Source organism: Pristis pectinata, chromosome 19 (assembly GCF_009764475.1).
Source record: "Pristis pectinata isolate sPriPec2 chromosome 19, sPriPec2.1.pri, whole genome shotgun sequence".
Lineage (NCBI taxonomy): Eukaryota > Metazoa > Chordata > Chondrichthyes > Rhinopristiformes > Pristidae > Pristis > Pristis pectinata.
In genome coordinates, this window is record NC_067423.1 from 10,961,301 (window position 1) to 10,982,246 (window position 20,946).

The 20,946-nt window shown below is 42.3% G+C and overlaps 1 long non-coding RNA gene across 3 annotated transcripts in view; it reads right to left on the minus strand.

Moving 5' to 3' along the window:
• Positions 1 to 20,946, minus strand: part of LOC127580514 (uncharacterized) — an 82,674-nt gene that overhangs the window by 54,090 nt on the left and 7,638 nt on the right. For all 3 annotated transcript variants that reach the window (XR_007957832.1, XR_007957831.1, XR_007957830.1), the window contains exon 2: positions 17,400 to 17,507. This is a non-coding gene — a long non-coding RNA (uncharacterized LOC127580514). The remainder of the gene's footprint in view (positions 1 to 17,399; positions 17,508 to 20,946) is intronic.

Below are 20,946 nucleotides of genomic sequence, written 5' to 3' on the forward strand. Positions count from 1 at the left end.
ATGCACATTATCTCTGCAAATGCAATGTTATCCTCAAGATTAACGTACAGCGTGACCAGCTGACCAAATCCCTTTCATAATCCCATCGCCATATAATCCTTTTTTAAAAATAAAACTGCAGTGTCTCATTGCCTTTGTGAACAAACTCATCTGCTTTAAATGTTTATGTGGCAGAAGAAAGGAATCTTTTATTTCAGAAGGCCTGCAATTTATTTCCAAGTTCTTAGAGGATTTTGATCAAGGCACCCACCTAACCCATCACAAGACTGCAACAATTTGTTCAGACTTGACTGGAGAGAAAGCACATGCCTCACATCCCACAAGCCTCAAATAAATTACCTCAGTCAGGACAAATATATCACCAGAACACTCAAACTTCATTTATAAATTCACCAATGACACCACTGTTGTTGGTACAATCTCAGATGGTGACAAGGCAGCGTACAGGAGTGAGACAGATCAGCTGGTTGAGTGGCGTCACAACAACAACCTCACACTCGACGTCAGCAGGAAATTGACTGCGGACTTCAGGAAGGGGAAGCTGGGAGAACACACACCAGTCCTCATTGTGGGGTCAGTGGTGGAAAGGGTGAGCAGCTTCAAGTTCCTGGGCATCAACATCTGAGCATCTATCCTGGGCCCAACACATTGAAGCAATCACGAAGGCAGCATGCCAGTGGCTTGACTTCATTAGGGGTTTGAGGAGATTTGGTATGTCAAAGACTATTACAAATTTGTACAGATGTACGGTGGAGCGCATTCTGACTGGCTGCATCACAGCCTGGTACAGAGCCTCCAATGCACAGGATCAGAAGAGGTTGCAGATGGTCATAGAGTCAGCCAGGTCCATCACGAGCACAACCCTCCCCACCAGAGGACATCAAGAGACAGTGCCTCAAGGAGGCAGCATCTATCATGAAGGACCTTCACTATCTGCAACATGCCCTCTTCTCATTACTACCAACAGGGAAATGGTACAGGAGCCTGAAGACCCATACTAAAATCATTCAAGAACAGCTTCTTCCCCTCCACCGTCAGATTTCTGAATGATCCCTGAACACTACCCCATTATTCTTTTTTTTTGCACTTATTTATAGATGTCTTCTGATTAACTGTCTAAATACTGCATGCAGAGAGGAAAGAGACTGCACAACACTGAGCAGTGCAAGATGTGAAAGAAAAATGAAATTATGCAGAGGTGGTAAGAAAATGGATTTAAAGCAAAGATATCCAACATTAAAAGCAAAAATGACAGAAGTGAATGTGATGAGTGACACTGCAGACCAAGGGAATCAGCAAAAAGGGGTTAAGCACGGCAGCACATCCAGCTGCCTCCAAACAAACAGGCATACTCGGGAGGTATCCGAGTTGTCAGGAGATGAATGACAGTGCTTTCCACCAAGTGTTGACCAAGATGCCCAAAACAAACACTATTCTGAGCTTGTCATGGAAAGATTTCTAGACAGAGGAAAAGATTTCCATACATGCTCAAATCATTCTTGAAGAAATGCAACCTCCTCCCCAACTCCTGGGAATGTGTGACCTATGATCATTGAAAATGGAGGAGTATTTAGGATGGCTTTAAGAACCTCAAGGCCAAGCATTGGGAGCACACAAAAACCTTGCAGAGTAGCAGACAACCTCACACTACCCATTCACCCACCACACCTGTGGAGGAGTTCACATCCTGGCCTCGTCAGCTACTCTGGAACCCATAAAACCAGAGAATAAGTTCTCTTCAATTTTGAAGGACTGCCTAAGTTATGAGATGAAGTTGTCGCCATCAAGGTCACAAAGCCACATTCCACAAATGTCTGCAAAGCTTTCATTAGATGCAATAAGCTAGAACAAAAACACCAATGCCTGAGACCCTTAGTCACCATAACAGCTGGTGATCCTACTACTCATGCCAATCATGTTGGAGAAGTGGTGTCACTCCCAGTTTGCTCCTGAGTAATAACTGAAGTATTTCTACAGGCTGTTCCCAAGGATACATGTGGAGACAAAGTGCTGCTGGAAGATCATCAGCTCAGTGCAAGACTCTTTGGCCTCCCTGAAACTTGGCTGCCCAGCACAGCAAGATGCCCATAAGGGAATGCTGCTGACTGCCCTATTCCAGGAGTACGTGCCGAGGGAGGCACTGAAGCTTGGTGCAGCCAATGCCCTGTGGGGAATGACCACAGTCAATACGCTTCTTGACATGGAAGGGCCAAGTCAGGTAGGGAAATCCCTCAGACAATGAAAGGGTGCATCACCCCATGGGTGGCAATGGCACTATGGGTTTCAAAAAGGATTAACACTACTGAATGTATTGACCAAATGACACCAAGAATGTGAAGTGTTTTGCACTTATAAATCTTTTGGTATATCCAAGATATCTTTATTAGTCACATGTACATCAAAACACAGTGAAATGCATCTTTTGTGTAGTGTTCTGGGAACAGCCCACAAGTGTCACCACGCTTCCAGCGCCAACATAGCATGCCCACAACTTCCTAACCCATACGTCTTTGGAATGTGGGAGCAAACCGGAGCACCGAGGAAACCCACACAGACACGGGGAGAACATCTAAACTGCTTACAGATAGCAGCCGGATTTGAACCTGGGTCACTGGCACAATAATAGCTTTACGCTAACTGCAGCACTACCGTGAAGTTTATTTTTGAAATAAAATATTGCACAGGTCAAATTGTATTAGTCTTACTTCTTAGCACATAATGCCGAGTTCTGTACCATTCACAAAAACATGTGGACCACACGATGTTAGTAGGCCCTCTCCCTCTTAAAGGTGAAAAATGACCAAATATACATTGGTTTTATCCAAGAATGAATATGTGCAAGTAATTCTTTGCTGCAAAATAAATGGGAGACGATGTTTAAAGAAAGGGGAAAAAAAAGTAAAAACAAGCCAAATGAAAGTAACAGGAAAGAGGGTCGCAGAAATATTACCAGAGGGAGTGAAACATTTATGGAAGGATTTCCATACAGGGCTGAATCAAGTGCTTCAGCTCCGCCTACTCTGGCTACAAGCAACCCTTGGGTGTGGCTTTCAAATGAACCTTATCCTGCCAAACAGGAACTCCATATTAACACGACACATGGTGAATAACACTTTGCCCACAAAACTGGGAAACCACCCAAAAGGGGTTAACATTAGTTTAACTGGGTACATAACAGGTTTAGGCTGCAAATCAGCACTGATTGGACAAAGCAGGCTGGAAGCATTTCAGTGTGGTTTCATCATCCTTTAATAGAAGGTGAAAGAGTTTGACTTCATTCACGTGTTTACGTAAAGCAATTAGGATCCTTTTAAAGGTAATAGTGAGGATTGATGCAGTCCTGATCTCTATCATTGCAAGGCAATGGGTTAATGATTGACTGGCGATGAACCAGGCTTGTTAGTTATCACAGGGACCTGGGGAGAGGGTTGACTTTGACTGATAAAACCATTCCAGTTCCCCATGACCTAAGAGTCACAATTGGCCCTTCAGCCCACGTCCATTCTGACCTGTCCATCGACAGTAATCCCATTTGCCCGCATTAGGACTCTATCCTTCTATACCTTGCCTATTTCAGTGCCTCAAACATATTCTGTTCCCATGAAGTATCCAGGATCAATGGACATTAGCTAAAGCAGTAACAGGAAAAGAAAATACACTCCCATCAGCAAGATCCCCTCACTAAAAGCTAACCCTGCAGCAACCTCAGGAGACATCTTGATCTCCCATTACCATGTAATGGCAGTGGTAATTAGTGAGCCCAACTCGTATAGGATGGAGGACACATTGGAAGGATTGTGTCCTGCATTCAAGGTACCTGTCCAAGGATGGACTTGTCTATTTCCAGATCTACCCTTTGTTAGGTAGCTGGGACATTTTCCACAGTTACCAAGAGTTAGCACCAGCAGTCATGTGAACTGTGGCAGTTTATCCATTCCACCACAGGAATATACAGGCAGCATCAATTCAGCTGCAGTGGTGATGCCAAATTGCTGACCTCCTCAATTAGAGCCAGGCAGCAACACTCTCCTTCCATCTCTCTCAAAGTCAATAGCTTGTCTGTAGCAGGGATTTTCCTCCCCATCAAAGTGCACGGAAACCAGAGTTACCACACCACAACATGGCAACACTGGTTTACAAAGCTAAGACCATAAACACCTAAATGAAATGGATCAATTTCAAAAGTCAATTCAACCAAAGTAAATAATTTTTTTTAAATCACCAAGGAAAAGCGAATAATGCTCAAGGGTTGGTTGAGTACTTAGGAATGCATTTCTATTATTTGTTAAAAGATAGCAGCCAATTTGCCCATCCCTCCACATACCATGTACAACCTGCCCAAGTCACATTTAATCAAATAAGTCATGAAATGAAAATTACAATGTAAATATTCCTTGATTTGCAAAGTAACAAAGCAGACCTCAGCATCCACTCACATGGCTAAACACTAATTGGTTATGGTAATTTCTCTGGAAAGCAACACACCATCAAGTCCCAACATTTCTTCAGTTCAGTGCACACACATCCATAACCTCTAACGCCATTATGATGCTCAAACATCCCTAACCAGTGCTATGAAATACTGCATCCATAACTAGTAGACCATTCAAGGCCCTCCATTCTTAGTAAGCTGCCTACATCTCTACAAGACCACTGTGTATAATTACTTCAAAAAGCATGTAGTTTTAATTTATTAAAATTAAAACTGAAATACAAATCCTGGAAATACACGAGGAGAAATAGCATTGAAATCAATATTGGACCAGTACCAAATACCAGGATTTAAAGGCGATTGGCTAATGTTCATAAATCAGTGCAAAATAAGTAATTAATGGTGGTTAGAGGGGAAGAGGGGAAAGGAGAGGAACAAACACTCAGAAGGACCAACTAGCATGGTAGAGTGATGAGAATCTGAAGTAGTAACTCTGCTCATAATTAAAAGAATCAAAAAAAGGAAACAGTATTGCAGTGGTCCAAAAATATTCCCATTCTGATTTGGCATGGAAGGACAAAACCCAAGGATGTCAGACTAGACCACACGAGTGCATCCAAGCGGATAGCTATCCAGCACCATGATATAAGCCTAGAAAACAGGTTGCTTTTCAACGTCCCACGATCCACAGCAAGTAGCTGACAAGGGGGTAACCCCAATGAATAATTATAACCAATACCAGGAAAAGAGCAAAGATTACTATCCGGGCAGTCCAGGAGCTCAATTAAAATGCAGCATTACACATTAGTGGGAAATAAATTTGTACATCATTGCTTTCAACTCAGGTATCACAATGAGGCAGTGTTGAGATTACACTTCCATTCCATAAGGAACAGTAAACTGGAGCTGGCTTACAAAAGGGAGAGGCAGGAAATCCGCCACCTTGTCCTATCCGGGCAGCACAGTGGCAATAAGTAGCAGAGCTGCTACCTCACAGCTCCAGTAGCCTAGGTTCAATCCCAACCTCTGGTGCCGTGCATGTGGAGTTTGCATGTTCTTCCTGGGATCACATGGTTTTCCTCTGGGTGCTCCAGTTTCCTCCTCCTTCAAGACATGCAAGTAAGTGGGTGAAACGGCCACAATAAATTGCACCTCGTGTCAGTGAGGGGTAGAACCTGGGAGGAGTTGATGGGAATGTGGGTAGAATTGGAGTGATTCAGTTTAAATGGGTGCTTGGTGGTCATCATGGAAAGGGCCATTTCTGTGCTCTAAGACTAAACTCTAGACTACATGTGCCTGCAGAGAACTGCCCTCTGAAGTAATCTGGCAAGCCATCAGAAATGGGCAACCAATGCTGGCCTAATCAGTACCAGACTTTTTTTCTACGAACAAAAGTCTCCACGTTACACATCTGCCACCCACTTGCCCACTCACTCAGCTGGGCTAAAAGCACTTGCACGCTCATTGCATCCCCCTCAGTTTACTTTTGCAGTAAGGTTTGCATGGTAGATCAACCATTCTGTGGAGAGAGAAAGAAACAGCCCACCACTTTCTGTTTCAGCTGAAGTAACAAGCTGCAAGTATTCAAGAGCCACTCGAGCACACCAGTTCGTGAGCAGCGGGTTGGGATGAATACCGCATGCTATTGTAACGACATGCAGCCGCCACCTGCCTCAGCGATAAAGCTTTGGCTTTCTGGATTTTACAAACATAGGAATAACTAAAACGTTCTGAATTTATCCCAACACCAGTCCAAATCCCAACAATCCACGGGGAAATACAAGTTCCCACCCAGTCCAAGTCAATAAACTGGCTTATGCACGGACCCTGGTGCTTTATCCCACTGGAAAACTGCATTCTGTGCCAATCGACTATGCTTGCACTGTAAACAGGATTTCCATAAATGCTATTATACCCATGGAAATAACTGCATGACCCACTTCAGAAAGAAGGTACACCTTTAACTAAATCTATTCGTCATCTGCAGTTATTTTAGATGACAGAAACAAATCTATGAATTGGTTTCCAAGGGAATGGGACCAGTTTGATTGCTTTAATCACTACCATTTGTACTGACAAGACACTCAAAATGATTTGGAGTGCTTTGTTAGTTTCAACATTAGTCCTATTCACTCTCAACTCTCCATGGAAATACAGACAAATCACTCGAAAGACAAATTAAGCTCTCTTTTTGAAGAATATTTCTTCTCAGATTCATCCCATGGATTGATGGGATCCAATAGTGACTTTTTTCTTCTTCATCTTATTAAAACAGCAAGAATGAGAAGACTGATGTACTCCATTTCATCATAAGATTTTCAGCAAACAGAACCAAACCAAAATGCGGACTTTTGCCTCCACAGATACAGCATAACCCGCTGAGCATTTTCAACATTTGTGTTTTCATTTCTGACTCCCAGATTCTGGAGTGTTTTACTTTATTGTCCTGATGTGGCTCACTGTCAACTATTTAAATAAGCTCCTGTAAAGTGCTTTGGACATGACAACATTAAAGGCATCTTTATTATATTGTCATTTCTTTTTATTTAAAAAAGAAACAAAGAAGACACCAATTAGGTCATTTGGAAGACTCATCTTTTCCAGAAAGCACAGATCCATCTTGCCTGATAACAATCACATTGTTCTTCTAGCTGCTGACACCCAAGTCTAATCAGGTGCTTTCCTCAACTCTCAACATGAGGTTAATGTTGAACCAAAGTCATTGTTTCATCTTCCTAATTCCACAAAGTCAAGATTTTCCTTCGTGACAGGGCGGTAGAGACAAAGTCAAACTACAATTTATCGTTACTGCTGCTTTCTTTGCATCATTTGACTCAAAAATGTTGTTTCGGATTCATCAAGATGTTCTCTATTATCCACATATTGAGATGAAGTATTCTTGTATACATGTAATTCTTCAATCAGTAAATCCCAATAATTGACTATATTCAAACACTCCGCTTTTAATTCAAGCATAGAGCTGTTGGTAAATTTCTTTAAACATATTTTACTTTAGTAATGTTCATTTTCTTCAACCATCTGTCTTAAGGTAGGAACTTGCCCAAGATCTCTGATGGTTCCTTCTTAAAAGTGTATGCTTCACTTCAACCAATCTGTAAAAGCAACCTACTTGGCTACGTTAATCTTGACAGGCTTCTCTTAATAAGTCTTTCAAACCAAATACCTGGACTGCACCGGAAAGTTGCAATGTACAACATACCATGAGAATACAGAAAGGCTTCAATGTGGTGGTTAGCCAAGGACAATAAAAATACTTAAATTTCTAAAGTACCTTGCATTAGAAAATTAACTTGCTGTTGATGGGAATTTGCTCTGCGTATTACATCCAACTACAAATAAAATAAACTATTAGCTGTGAAGGTCTTTGGAATGCTCCAAGGTTTTGACAAGGTGTTGTATGAAGTTCTCTCTTTAATTAGGGCTCTCTCACACACATCTCCAACTCTGCTGTTTTACGATGGCACAGTGACCCAGGTTCGATGCCGAATTCGTGTGGTGTACGGAGTTTGCACGTTCTCCATGACAGTAGGTTAATTTCATACTCTAAATTGTAGGTGGGCGGCAGGTGAATAAAGGGGCAATTGACATACATGCAAGAGCAGAGGTTACAGGGAAATAATGGAGGAATGGGACTGATGAGATGGCTGAGAGCTAGCATGGCCTCGTTAGGCTAAATAGTCTCCCTCTATATTGCAAGGGAACAAAGTATGTAAAATTTAGTTCCCACAAACACTACTGTCGACTTGAGGTTTAGTTTTTAATTACTGTAATTTTAAACACAAATATCCTGCAAGATTCTTCCGCCGGGCTATTGTCATCCAGTTATTAGGTATCCATGTTTACAAAATTCAGCCCAATACTAAAGTATCTTGGAAAAATTAAAACAAGGCAGTTAGGAGAGCCAAGGGGAGACGAGGAGAGAAAAGTGTTCACCTGACAAAGTGGCAAGATGTCAAAAGCTTTACATCTATACAGGACTTGTATGTGGACTTGAAGAGGTGTTGGAGGGTGTGATGAGGTGAGGTAGTTGCTTTTTTAAAAAATTGATAAAGTCATTATGAGCCAAATAGCCTCCATCTACAGAACCAATTTTTACCTTTTAAAGAGTGAGTTTTAAGGGTTCCCCAGCCGCAAGATAAACTGTAATTCAATGGAACCACAATGTTAAAAAAAATTCAGGCCCAACGCATTTCTGAAATCTTGTCAAAGTGGCTTTGAATGATACCAAATTGCAAGATATGTATTAAATTTCTGGGAATCAGGTTTCCCTACTAATAGTTAACATCATTCATTTAACACAGGGGATTTCCACCAGTGCCTTGCCAGTTCACATTCTATGGGCTCTACTTTTTCTAATGCTAGAACTACAAATCTGTTGCCTTAGCAATGTCTAAAGAATTAATTCAGTAGGATTTGATCAAAAAGACTTCAAAAAGGAAAAGAGGGGGAAAAGAGAGAAAGATGTGGGCAAGCAAAAACCATGCTTTTTGTTTTAAACACTGAGAATGGTCTCTCTTCAATGGTTATTGTCACATCTAAAAGTACAGTAATAAAGCTACTCCAGATATCTCTTACAGGGGATTTCTAAGCATCAAGAATGTTTGAGCAGAATGTTTGAGCAGAAAACCTGCACAGAGGTCAGGCAGAAAAGCAAATGCAGTCACAAATTCACTGTACCCTGGTAATCCAATGGCAGTTCAGGCAGATCATGGAGCTGTGAAGCATTGCAATCAGGCAACACTCGAAATGGTAACCATATCACACTGAGGGACAATGAGAGGCAAGGTACAGCACTGAATTCGGTTTAGCATCTGGATCACAAGACAATGCGAAGAGAAAACCGAAGACAAGAAGCTACAGGAAAAAAAGACCTGGCATCAGAAAGGGTGGACATTTTGGAACTGCTCAGAGGACATTAATCCAAGAGTCTTTAAGTGTCTTCAAATGTCCACAACATGCCAAATATATGCTGACCTTGATTTGCTAATATATTTAGACTTCATTTGCACAATTTTTTTCCAGTGCTTCCAATTTTGGTATCTTACAGGAACAAGTGGTCCAGTTCCTCGATGCCACCCAGTTGACAGATGAGTAGCTTCACCCTGTTTGAATTCCTTAACTCTGTTTGATTGAGTGGTGACAACTATGCAAATAGTCTCTTTATTAACCCATCATTTGACCCGCTAATCAAATTCCAGTGAATCCACATAACCCATTCCAAAAACACTTTCCTGGAGATGTTGCAATCACAAAAGAATTCAGTTAAAGTCCAACTCAAGTTGTATTTAATAACTTGTCTTCCACCGTTTTGTATCTCAATGAGGTGGCCAACATTCCATCAGCCCATTTAATTCCTTGTAAACTCATTAAGTGAATGCAAGAGTATTCATGGCTCATCAGAACAGGGAAACATATCAACTTCAATCTGTGGTGCAACACACCACAGAATAAAAAGGGAATTTCCACAGCTCCAACGTGGATACAGATCAACAATTTGGTTAGTAGAACAGCCACTATACAAATGTCAAAATTAATTTTCTGCCACTAGCACGAGCTGAGAGAGATGGAAGAAACCCCCAACCATTTTCCTGGATACTGAAGAAACCAGCATGTGGGTTCTGCAGCTTGCAAGTCACAAGACATTGATGCATTATTTAATGACTCAGGGAATACATCAAGTTATTTTTAAATCATTAGGAGAAATTTGAAAGCCTTTCAAAAGGTGGCAAGATGGTGCAGCAGTTAGTGTTGCTGCCTCAGCTCAAGGTACTCTAGTTCGATCCCAACCCTGGGTGCTGTCTGCTTGGAGTTTGCACATTCTCAGTGACTGTACAGTTTTCCTCTAGGTGTGCCACTCCCTCCCACATCCCAGAGACAAGCTAGTAGGATAACTTGTTATCCAAGTGGGAAAAGAATTAAGGGGAAGTTGAGGGCACACGAGACAGAATAAGTTGCAAAGCCGCTGGAGAATAAGTCCAGGAAGAATGGAACTAAAAGGGTGTGCTTTGACACACGAACTGGCAGATAGTCGAAGCAGGGAACTGCTATTGTTGGCACTTCAATAGGAGGAGAATCAATAGTTGCCCCTGAAACAAGGAGATCTGTTAACCAGCAGCATGGTCGAAGCAAGGCACTCATTTTCAGTGACGGTATGCAAGTGCCGTCATTTGCTCCGGCAAGACTTGCCACTCTTAACCCAACAAAATTTCAAAATACTCGTCGCAAGGACATCAGGTTGCAATAAAAATGCAAAACATTCGATCTCAATGGTTACCACGGCGACCATTCTGCCAAGAGGAGCGTGACGCAGAAGGACTTCTGACTGCCTTGCTCTTCTTTGGGAGTACACAATCTGTCAAGTAGCTTTTGATAAGCTGGACTCTTGTAGAGTCCTCAGAATTTTATGTAGTTAAATGGCAAGAACCATTCACAGAATGAATGTTGGTAATAAGCAAATAGGTTGAGAATCACAAAGGACAAAACAAACACCAAATTTCCTTTGATTTTCCCCACAACTGAAATAATGAGTTGTCCCACGATACTTAAAACAGATAAATATTGGGAGGTTATTGACTGGTCACTGGCTTTGCATTTGAACCTCGTCACCACTGGCTTGACTCCATTCTGTTCCTTCTGACCCATGAGTGATTTGAAGACACTTGCCTTCTTCCTGAAACTATGCTTCTTGCAGAGTGATCAGCAGATCTCTTCATTTCAGGGGAATCCATTGATCCTGCTCCTACTGAAATGCAAACAACAGCAGTTCACTGCACTTGCCTTCTTCCTGAAACTGTCCAAACCTTCTCCCCCCCAGCTGTCAGAATTCTACAAGACTCTGGAAATTTGCCAGCCATGGTTAAACCTGGACAAACAGGTTAATGAAGCTGGCAAACACATTTATATGAAGTTAAAGCATATAAAATGCCAGCTCACTTCCTAGGTGCTCTCAGTATCCTGCCTCTATCAAATGCTGATGTGGGGGGATTCAACATTTTCACTTTTAAACTCTGATCCAACCCCAGCCCTTATTTCAAACTCAGACCGATGGAATGAACAGGTCTCTTGAAGAGCCACATGCTACACGAGGTTCAGCGCATCCCCAAGTCACACAGCCAAACCCACCAACTGGTTGACGACCAATCAAGAAAGCCACGTGATAGCTCACAGGTGCCCACTGACATCCTGTCTCAATTAAAAAGCCTTCAAAATTTCAAATGGGGAGGAGAAGGCAACTTTTTTTTTTGTTATTTCACTGCGAGTGAAACAGCAGGGGCCACGTGCAGAGAGGTCATGAATTGCAAACCACCCACACACATGACGCAAGTACAGAGGTTCTAAGAAAAACCACTCAAATCTGCTTGAGTGACAGCCTCTTCCCGCCAAAGCCAGCGGTACCAATTCACAGCGACTCGACTCAGAAAACAGGAAGCTCGCGCGCGCACACACAGCAGCCATTCCACTGGCACTTCGACATTGCCATGGGAACCTCCAGCTCTAAACTTGGACAGGCTACAAAAGGAGCAGTGTTTGGCAGCGTGAAGCTCACATCATTGCTTTCCATATGCCCATTTAAAAATAAAACTCAAAACCACTGTCAACTCTACAAGAGTGGAAAAGTTATTTTTCTTATTAAAACCAAATAATGTTCACAGAACCAAAAGCTTTTTGTCTTGAAGGCACAAATTTACTTGCCATTGGTTTCTCACATACATAATCAAGAGACAGATATGCTACAAATAGATGTCAAGTTTAGCTGTTCTGAAACAAAGCCAAATTATGCAAGAGACCAGCAAGTAGAGTACTCTCTGAATGGTCAGGATTTAAATATATTCCACAGCTTCAAGTGGGAGCATCACTGATGTGAATCACCTACTAGAATACTGAAGCAATTCAATCAAATATTACTAATGAGACAGGGTAATGAGATACAACAATAGAGACCCTCCTTGATAACCATATAGCTTATGCGTTATACTTGAACTCGTGGCACTTGGATAGTATTTATCTATTAAGTCAACAATAGAGAAACCATTCCACTATTATTTGGTGACATCTGTAAAATGTGAAGGCTAAAAGGATAATAGAATCAGAGTCATTCATAGGGTCACGTAGCACAAAAACAGGTGCATCAACCCACCAAGTCCGCACCGACCATCCAGAACCCATTGACACGAACCCTCTTATTCTCCCCCATATTCCCATCAATTTCCCTCCATTCTGCCACTCACCCACACATTAATCAAGCACTGTAAACACGCACGTCTTTGCCACGTGTAGAAACTAGAGCACTCGGAAAACCTTGAGTAGAATGCGCTAAACTCCACACAGAGGACCAGAGTTCAGGAGCTGTGGGGCCACAGCTTGACCAGCTGTGACACCCTGCTGCCCGTAACTGCAGGTTGGAAACTTGAAACAAATACAGAAGAGATGCTCCCCAGTCAAGAAATTTCGACACAAGACTCCAATTAGCTGAGCGCAGTCGCGGCTATTTTATTTCTGTATTTCCCTTCACCTGATTCTCTTTTCTCAAAATAGGAATGTGTAATGGAAAAATCAAAACAAAACTGGGTTGCAATGCACAGAGAGTTGGTAGTTTTTGCAGATCTTGTTTGGCAACACCCTAAGGCAAGAATACATTAAACTATTTTCACTAAGTAGTGAAAGGTAACAATATCAGCTCAGCCTCAAGATGTCCCAAAATGCTTTCCAGCCAATGATATAACTTCTGACCGAAAAGCACAATGTACAACTACATCCTAGAAAACAGGATCAGGCCCACGAGATTAGGTTAGAAATTTAGCTGGCCATTTTGGTCAACTTTGTTTTTATTAAAACTTTAAAGAAAATCAGGCTGATTTGAAGGCTAAGCTTCTTGACAAAATGCATACCAATTCAGTTAAGTGAATGGAAGAATCTTAAGTATTGACACCCAGCCACTGCACAATAGGACTGCTGTCCAATGAGGTGATAGGAATCCTCCTTTGTAATTTACAAATAATTTTTGACAAGTACCAAAAATACAAGCCACAATTCTTAAGCCACACATTACCCACATCTCACCTTGAACGTGCCAAAATGAAGCAAATCTCCTTTCATTATGGTGGAGTAGGTATGGAGTGGCAAAACACAAGATGGACCACTTGTCTAGCTCTCAGACATGTCAGTAGAACTGTAGATCTTCTGTGCCTTTGCCCTGTCCCATATATACACACATATATAAAAATGATGGATCAATACAGATTAGAGATTTAGAATACAAGATCAAGAGATGTACAAAATTCCAAGGAGGAATGACAGGATACATACCAAGGTTGCTGCTCCAGCTGTTCAAATCAGCATTGGAGGCATTAGGGGGTCACTCACGGAAAATAGAGGGGAAACTACTTTACCAGAAGCAATCTGCAAATCTCAACCCGAGAGTGCTGTTGTTATTCAGTCAAACAAGTTAAAAGGTAGAGTTCCAGAGAATTGGGGACATGAAACACAACTGGAGGATGGTAGGGAGGTGAGTGGGAGGAACCAGATGAGCCAGGGTCTTCTCAAATGGTGGAGACATCGAGGGGCTGTGGTTAATTGCCACTTTTTTCTTGCACCGTATTTCCTTCCAAAGTCTTTGGCCGTGATCCATCACAACACACTGATTTGTTTCAGCCACACATTCCCAACCAACTCTGAACACTGGGCTGGTCTACCTTTCATCCACCACCAGTAAGCACTCCTCCCCTGCAAATGCCTCCCTAATTGTCCAGTTCGATAGCACGCTTCCCCTACTTGCTCAACCTTCCTTAAAATCCCGTTCACCTTTGGATCCCCAAATAGTTCCCCATGCCAAAAACATTCCTACAGAGCGCAACAGCAAAACAAATATTTTGTTTCACTGCCAAAGCAACAGGAAACGATCGACTGCTCCTCCTGTGCACAAAACCACCTGCAGCTTGCATCCAAAGAGTCTGATCCACACTCAAATAGTACTGGGAAGCGTACTTGAGAACTCCAAGGTATAGGACTGTGGACCCAGTGCTGGAAGGTGCAAGAAACAGCAAAATAATTCCATAGCTCTCAACCATCTTTCTATAAATACGCTGCCTATTACACAAACAAGAGCACACAATTAATACATGTGAAAATACTGAAAAGAGTAGCACTACCAATTGTGCCGGTTTGAGCCAGGTCTTTCAAAAGAACTATAGATGACCGGTGTTTTTATTGCATCCTATGTTGTTGACAAGATGGTGCTCAAACACACGTCAGCAGTCAGCGAAGGTTACTCACAGGATTTCCATATCAAGTGCAAGCTCGTCTGAGTGCGAAACCCATCCAGCCATGAACTCCCTTTCTGCCACCGTATGACTATTCTAATGCCTCGTGCCCATCGTTCCTGTGGACTTTCCGAGCAACATGACCACTTTTGCACCAACGGGTAGCGGGATGTGGAAGAAGTTGGATGAAAGTCTGCCAAATTTGAAAATGTTGCCCTGGGAGTGGTGGACAATGGGTTCACCCAACCAGCTTTATTGGACTTCAACCTCAATTACAGAAATGAAACACCACACTACCCTTTTCCAGTGTCCCGCTTTTCAAACTTGGTTTTATACCTATGTAATGGACACATGCTGGTATCAGCAAAGGAAATGTTTCTTTGAATACATACTCACATATGAATAGTTCTTGGGTTACAAGTTAACAATTTGAAATTGAAGTCTTTTTCTCAGAGCCCCCTTCACCTACCCACCACAGGTGACCACTTAAAAGTTTTCACTATTTTCTGCACACCACCAAACCACAAATCGCTCTATTTTATTCAAAACCACATTGCTGCACTGCTTTAAAACTATCAGCATCTGTCAACTACATCAGTTGACCTATATCTGTCAATTCATTGAAATTAAATTAAGAAAAAAAGTTACACAACAACAACATTCCAATAGATATAGGTGAAGGGGATGAGTTTTGAGAAATATACCACAGATCCAATAGAAATGTTAAGAAATCCCATAGTTATGGTCAGGTGCATTGCCAACACTAAAAACTAGAGAGAATGGTACCAGAATCAATTTACTACCAGCTCATTAGCCCACTCCTACCATGTTACAATTGCCCATTTCCTCAATATATCAACATCATTCACAAGTCACTCAAATGTGCACTGCACATTGCTTGTGATCTTCCAATCACTTGCCTGTCTTGCATCGTTTTTTGGGAACCAATCATTCCCATTCTAAAAACAGGCTCCGTGCACATTCCACTGGGCTCAAGTACCTTTGCTGCTTTTACCAGAGAGAAAGTAAAATTTCCTGACTACAGGATGTGGGCAAGCGCAGCGCACAGGCACAAAATACTTCAGCATACCCAGAACAGTTCATCACTGGGACCATATCACGAACAAGCCCTTGAGGGAAAGAACAGTAAAAAGTCTTGCCCAAACTGGATTGCAGGGAGGAAAGATATTCTTGCTCCACCCTTCAACATAAAAGGCAAAATACCATTACCACATTGTAGCGCGAGGATGTTTATTTTGGCAACTGTTACCTAGTTGTTATAGTAACCTTATACATTCTTGAAACAGAAATATGTGGCACACAATTTCTGTCTTATCTACAGCAGCTTACTGCTTGCTAAAATACAAGTGATCCCACAGTTGTGGAGCATGCTGATGGCTACCATTGGCACAATAATGGATCGCAAAGGAATACCCTATTTCCTCCCCAGTACTGAGCTTAGGCATTTAGTGCAGTCAAGTTGACTGTTCCATCCTGCTCACAGTGTGATTTGCTAAGTCCCTGCATATTGGAGTAGGCCTGGTAACCAATACTATGAAGTGGATAACATCAGTGTAATTACTTCACAGGCCATGCAAGGTGAAGATGGACCTTTCCCCTCACATTAACTACCACCAAATACTGCACTCAGCTTTCACTGACAAGCTGCCAATCCAAACCCATCGACATGCAGCTGCAGTCTCGTGGTCACCAGAACCTTAACGTGAAATGCAACTCAGAATCGCTGTGCAGTTGAACATTGTGCCTCTTCACATCTATGACCCAGCGATTGTACTGTCAGTAATTCATACCAACAAATACTTAGACTCCTCCTCACCAGGCATGGTTTCAAGGAACTCCTGCTGGTCTCAATACCCTACCACGTCAAATCTAAAAGTGATAAGAAATGGAATAAAGCCTGGTCTGGAGATACTATCTGACACAAGGGACTGTTAAAACCCAACAAGGCCCAAAGTCAAGTTTATTGTCAAATGCACAAGTACATGTATATGCATGTGCAGTGAAAAACTTAATTGAAGCAGCATCACAAGCACATCACATCAGATATGCAATGTTCACAGGAAAAACAAATTAAACATACATTTACAAAATTATACAAGGACTCAGTTACAACAAAAAAAAGTTCATTGTAGTGCAAAGTGGTCATAGTGTTGCTATACTGACATAGTGATTAGGGTTGTGCAGGTTGGTTCAAGAACTGAATGGTTCAAGGGAAGTAGCTGTAAATAAACCTGGTGGTGAGAGACTTCAGGATTCTGTACCTCCTGCCCAATGGTAGCTGCGAAAGGTGGCATGGCCTAAATGGTGAGGATCTTTGGGATTAATCAGTCTCAAACAGGAAATGGGTGCTGTGGCCACTAATGCATCAATATCAAATCAGACCTCACCCTCTCAACGTCACCATCCAGATCAAAGGGGACTACATCATCACATCCTGCCCTCAATACAAATTCACCACCTATATCTGAGATTATTTCCCTCTTCAATGTTCCAGTCAGCTGTGCATAGAACTGTTGCTCACAGAAATTGTATTTCAGACATAAAATTTGTATAAAATCAGAGACAAATTATTCCCAATCATTCATTAGTTTACATTCTGATGATGAAAGCTGCGTCTCTAAAAGAAAAACGACACAAACAGCTACTGACTGAATCTAGTTACTCACCTGACAATAGAATCTCGCTGCTACAGTGAAGCCTTCCTCCGTTAGGCTTTTGCTGCCTTCACTTTCCATCATCTCCCAGTTAAGTAATGAGAGAAAACGTGCCATGATCTATAATGAAGCAAAAAATGGAAAAGATGCCATGAAGTGCATATAATATGTGCTCTACATACCGACAAGGACACCCTAATCGAGGAACTTTGCCAACATGTACTCCACTCAGGAACAAATTACATCAGGCAATGTTGATATCAAGAGGCGAAATGTTTTAAACAAACGGGTGAAATCAGAAGTCTCGCAGGGTTTGCAAACACAAAAATCATTGACTATTTTAAGTCTGTGCCAATATCTATGCAAAGTAGCTTACCGCAGTTGTATAATTCTCCCATTTAAAAAAAGATGCAATTTTCATAAAATAAGAGCTGTCAATCTTGCTGAACTTCGCAGAACAGGAGTAGTTTGGCTATTTTGTCTGTCCGGAGAGTGACTACTTCTGAGCCAAATGCAGCTCAGAGGCCTACAGCTAAATAGGCTGCAGCCTCCACAGAGTGGGTGGCTGATGAATTTGCATATGAATTATTTTTCCCACCCACTCAGATTAAAGTACATATTCCGACCTTTTCTTCGCAAAGGAAGTCGAATTACAGTAATAAAACCAGCACATCAATCCAAGCTACTGTAATTCCAATAAAAGTATCTATGTACATTTGCTTTCTACAACACCTTGCTGTAATTAATAGCTTGCAAAAACAAGACTGCAACACTTTACTGAAGGTTGGCTTCTGATGCATACAATCTTATTCACAAATTCTAAGCACTTGTTTGGGCTCAAGACAATTTCACAGAATCATTCCATGTTTAAAATGTAGGGGAAGGCCATTTGCCCTTCAGCCTGTGTCTTCAGAGCATCATTCCCATTCCATTACAGACGAATGTCTATCCAACTTCATTAAGACATTGACCAATTTAAGTCTCCAGCTCCCACCATCTCCAGAACCTACGTGCATCATGCAAACAAGAATTGCCTCTCATTCCTTTTGGATCTCAGGTCGAAAATGTTAAACTTGAGTTCTTGGTCTTTTAAGCACCTGCTAATAGAAACAGCTTCCCTCTATTTATCCTAGCTAAACGTTTCATCATTTTGTAGACCTATGTGCCTGCTGAGGTACGCACCAAAGCTTAGGGCAGGCACCAGTCTAAGGTGTTACTGCCACTGGACACGAAGGGTTGGATCAGGCACAACAGCCTCTCAAAAACACTTCGAGGGTGTATTGTTTAAACAGGAGACAAGTGATATGGATGCATTGTGAACAGAACGTATTGATTTAGACAACAGACAATAGGAGCAGAAGTAGACCATTCGGCCCTTCGAGTCTGCGCCACCATTTTGAGATCATGGCTGATCCTCAACAATCAATATCCTGTTCCTGCCTTGTCCCCATATCCCTTGATTCCCCTATCTATAAGAAACCTATCAAGCTCCTTCTCGAAAGTGCCCAGAGAATTGGCCTCCACTGCCCTCTGAGGCAGTGCATTCACAAATTCACAACCCTCTGGGAGAAGAAGTTTTTCCTCCACCTCTGTCCTATATGGCCTAGCCCTTATTTCTTAAATCATGCCCCCTGGTCCTGGACTTCCCCAACATCTGGAACATATTTCCTGTCTCTATCTTGTCCAATCCCTTAATAATCCTGTATGTTTCAATCAGATCCCCTCTCAATCTTCTCAATTCCAGCCTCTCCAATCTCTCAGCATAAGACAGTCCCGACATCCACGGAATTAACCTCGTAAACCTACGCTGCACGCCCTCTATAGCCAGGATATCCTTCCTTAACCCTGGAGACCAAAACTGTACACAATACTCCAGGAGTGGTCTCACCAGGGCCCTGTACAAATGCAAAAGAATCTCTTTGCTTTTGTACTCAATTCCCCTTGAAATACAGGCCAACATTCCATTAGCCTTCATCACTGCCTGCTGCACTGCTCATTCACCTTTCAGTGACTTGATGAACAAGGACTCCTAGATCCCTTTGTATTTCCCCCCTTACCTAACTCCACACCATTCAGATAATAATCCGCCTTCCTGTTCCTGCTCCCAAAGTGGATAACCTCACACTTATCCACATTAAACTTCATCTGCCAAGTATCTGCCCACTTACCCAACCTATCCAAATCACCTTGAATTCTCCTAACTCCTCTACACGTCACGCTGCCACCCAACTTTGTATCATCAGCAAACTTGCTAATGTTATTCACAATGCCTTCACCTAAATCATCGACATAGATCGTAAACAGCTGCGGTCCCAGCACCGAGCCCTGTGGCACCCCACTAGTCACGGCCTGCCATTCTGAGAAACATCCATTCACCCCTACCCTTTGTTTCCTATCCGCCAACCAGTTTTCTATCCATGTTAATACCTGCCCCCAATTCATGAGCCCTAATTTTACCCACCGATCTCCTGTGCAGCACTTCATCAAATGCCTTCTGAAAGTCGAGGTATACAACATCCACTGAATCTCCCTCGTCTATTTTCCTGGTTACATCCTCAAAAAACTCCAGTAGATTAGTCAAGCATGATTTGCCCTCGGTAAATCCATGTTGACTCGACCCAATCCTATCATTGCTATCCAAATATGCTGCTATTTCATCCTTAATAATGGACTCTAGCATCTTCCCCACCACAGATGTTAGGCTAACTGGACGATAGTTCCGTTTTCTCCCTCCCTCCTTTCTTAAAAAGTGGGATAACATTAGCCATTCTCCAATCCTCAGGAACTGACCCTGAATCTAAGGAACATCGGAAAATGATCACCAATGCATCCACAATTTCTAGAGCCACCTTCTTTAGTACCCTGGGATGCAGACCATCTGGACCTGGGGATTTGTCAGTCTTCAGCCCCATTTAGTCTACCCATCACCATTTCTTTCCTAATGTCAATCCACTTCAGTTCCTGTGTCACCCTCTGCCCTTTGTCCATCCTTACCTCTGGGAGATTTCTTACATCTTCCCCTGTGAAGACAGATCCAAAGTACTTATTCAATTCGACTGCCATCTCCCTGTTTCCCGTAATAATTTCACCCGATTCGGTCTTCAAGGGCCCAACATTGTTCCTAACTAACTTCTTCCCCTTCACATAGCTAAAAAAGCTTTTGCTATCCTCCTTAATATTCCTGGCTAGCTTGCCTTCGTACCTCATTTCTTCTTCCCGAATTACCTTTTTAGTTAAATTCTGCTGCACCTTAAAAATCTCCCCAATCTTCTATCTTCCCACTCAGCTTGGCTCTGCCATACTTTTTCCTTTTTAACACAATGCTATCTCTGACTTCCTTTGTCAGCCACGGTGGCCCCTTTCCCCTCTTTGAGTCTTTCCTTCTCTGGGGAATAAACTGATCCTGCACCTTGTGCATTATTCCCAAGAATACCTGCCATTGCTGTTCCACTGACAATTCCGCTAGGATGCCCGCCCAGTCAACTTTAGCCAGCTCCTCCCTCATGGCTGCATAGTCTCCTTTGTTCAACTGCAAAATTGACCCTTCTGATTTGCCCTT